At 36.0% G+C, this 3,235-nt stretch overlaps 1 pseudogene; it reads left to right on the top strand.

Annotated features, from left to right (window-relative positions):
* Positions 1-2,059: 2,059 nt before the first annotated feature.
* On the top strand, positions 2,060-2,707 carry LOC149265077 (uncharacterized; annotated as a pseudogene).
* The last annotated feature ends 528 nt before the right edge of the window (positions 2,708-3,235 follow it).

Here is a 3,235-nt window from a genome sequence, read left to right as displayed (position 1 = left end):
ATGAATTATGGGCTCAATGTATTTTGGATGAATCTAGGATCAAGGCAAATTATGAAACTAAATCAAATGAAAGGTCTCAAGCCTTTATTGCAAGGACCAAGAAGTTGAAGAAAGGGAAGTTCGAAAAGTCCAAGGAAAGGACTGATATGTCCAAGATTCAATGCTTTGGATGCAATGAGTGCGGACACTTTAAGAGGGATTATCCTAAAAAGGTGGACATCAAAAGAAAGGAAAGAAGTGAAGCTCACATAGTTGAAGAAAAGGGAGAACTTGAAAAGAAGTCGAAAGCAAAAGATCCCAAGGATCTCTACTATTAAAGAAAGTATCATCTCTGTCAGGGAAAATACCGACAATACCAACAGTTAAACTTGCCCCAATTGTCATTATGTATTCTTGCAACATTCTTTCATGTAGCAAAACAATATATTAACCAGATAACCAATAAAAAATATTAAAGATCATACTTACCTTATCATGATGGCCCCTTCATCAAGGTATTTTCTTATTTGTACCCTTTGAGATCAACATCCTTTCACATGATCCATCTGCATATCGTGCAATAATCCTTTTCCATGCATTTATTTTAAATCAGGATGCCCATGGATCAAGCTTGATTACCAAGCTACAATATCTTCCTTGGAGTTGTCATTGTTCACTCCCTTTCTTTCTTTCGGAGACTATACTTGATGTTGATCAACATTGTTATATTTATGTCATGCAATTTTGTGTGAGAGTCTTGATCTTTAGACATTCCAAAGCATGTCAAATTTCTTCTTTTGAGCATCATGTCACCTTATGCAAGGCTTATTGAGAACACTTTTATAACCAACTCTTTTATGCAAGATTCTTGTAGATATGAATCTTACCCTAGAGAAAAGTTACTTAAAATATGTATATCTTTGCTTCCATACAATCATCTAGCCATACTTTCTTGAACGAGCCTACTTCTTATACCTATTGAAGATAGGTTCCTTTTCGCAAGAGTAGAAAGACATTTATTATGCCCTTCATATTGCAACTTAACATCCACATTCCTTCATCCTTTAGAAGTATTGTTTCCATACTAGATGAAATATATACCTCTAACACAATGTTAGAAAATGCTTGGATGAACAATAATATGCAATATGGTCCCAATCTTCTCATTCCCTTTAAACTAGATGATCTTTCCCAAAGAAATTAATTAAGGAGATTCTAATTTCTCTACTATCACATGAATAATGATCAATTAATTAACAATTAGTAATGAAGAGGCATGTCTCATAGGAAATGACTATTTGTGAAAGGGCACCTACCTATGTATATAAGTGGGCCCTCATTTTGTAACAATCATACTATTCATTCTATTCTATTCTATTAATACTTATATTACTTACAATACAATATTTGTGTACAAATACATTCTAATTACAAATAGCTACAAAATTTGTTGCTTCAGTAGTATCAGAGCCATTTGACTCTCTGGACGTTAACCGCTGCACAGTCTGTCCATTAAGCTTAGATTTTGATATCATTGGAACATCTTCCCAAACATTATCGTATGACCATAAAACTACTCGAGAATTATTATTGGAAATGAGAGAAATACTTGTAAAAATGATACAAATTTTGGAAACACCGAGTTCGACACATATAATAGAAGCTAAAGGTGAGGCTGCCAGCGAGAAAATTGTCGAAAAAAACGATAAAGATGAGGCTACTAATTGGAGAATTATTAAAGAAGATGATAGAATTGATGTTGCGAGCCAAGAAATTGCGGATCCTGATTTTGTTAAGACGATATCTAATACAGTTAATTTGTAGCAGACAAGGGAGGAAAATACAGTGCATAGCTTGTCTAGCAATAGTTGTCAAGATGCATGTCACTTTAAATATTTTGAGAATATAGAGGGTCCTCTGTATTATTCTTATCAGAATGACACAAGCACAACCTTTGCCTCGGCCTTCGTTGCGACGACTGTGCTCCCAAAGTCGCAGCCACCACCACCATCAAAGTTTACCGCCATAAGGCATCGTGTCTCCTCAAACAAACACACCCTTGATTGACGCAAATGACATAATGCCCAACCCATCCACCACTAACAACACTACACAAAACAAACACAACAGTGCCTCGGTGGAAGCACCTAAGAGTCTTAGAGGCCTCAACAAGCCCAAATATTTAGAATGTGTCAATGTCACTCGTTCTCGGTATCCATTCTAAGCATGCAAGGGTTGTTGTGTGAAAGCCAGAAATGCATGCCATATACATGTTTTGAAGCAAAGCGTTGTCCATCCAGAAAAGGTGGCTTTTCATAGCTCTCCCATGTTTGATCAATAGCAAATGAGTGCTTTGTCAAAAAAAATTCCACCGTCAAGGTCATTGAGGCCATATCCTACCCTAGTTTTCTATCATACTCATCCTTACATCTCAAGATCTCTGGCTCACAAAAGAGTGAAGTGACCTTGATCAAGGAAGGAAATTGCAGTAATAAAAAATTGGAGGTTTGTGAAGTTAAAAGAATACTCTGACAGTAAGATCGAAGTTGAAGATGAAGCATTTGGACGGTACATGCAGAATGTATCATTACTTGAGGATGACTTTTCCTTTCCTACGAGACCCTTAGAAGGGCTTTATGAAGATGGCAATGTTACATTGGAATGTAGATTATCAAAACAGGCCAATAGTGTATCTAAAGATGATAGTGATGAAATTCTTGTGGAATGACTAAAAGTATAGTTGAAATCAAATACTGAAAGGTCATAGAAACACAAGACAAGGGATTTGACAATATTGCTCCTCTGCAAAGACAATTTTTGGATTTCAACCACAAGAAATTCACATCTAGCATGGAATCTGATAGGCGGAGCACTCCTAAATTCAAGGGATCATTAGCTGCTCAGAGAGAGATTAGATTTATGAGACAATCCTTGGTCAAGTTACACAAACAAGCAAAAACTGCAAAACAAAATCTAGTTATGATTAAAAATTGTTAGGAAGCAACAGAAAGGGAAAACCATGCTTTAAAGAAATCAATTGTAAAATTCCACGGTTTGTTGAAAGACCTGGAGAGGACTATGATTAATAGGTTGTGGCATGTTGGGTTGCACGATGAGAGATTTATTGGAATATTGGTTGGAATACAAGAAAAGAGTGATATTCCATAAAATAGCACTAGGGTTCTTCAAGAAAAGCTATCATTGGTAAACAATGGTGCAGACCAACAAATTTTGTGCAAATATTTTGTTGGGAGAC

This window comes from Pinus tabuliformis, chromosome 6, assembly GCF_031772625.1.
Source record: "Pinus tabuliformis cultivar Carrire ecotype Pingquan chromosome 6, CPIR1, whole genome shotgun sequence".
Classification (NCBI taxonomy): Eukaryota; Viridiplantae; Streptophyta; class Pinopsida; order Pinales; family Pinaceae; genus Pinus; species Pinus tabuliformis.
The sequence above is the reverse complement of the archived record's forward strand: the minus strand, read 5'-3'. Positions and strand labels throughout refer to the sequence as shown.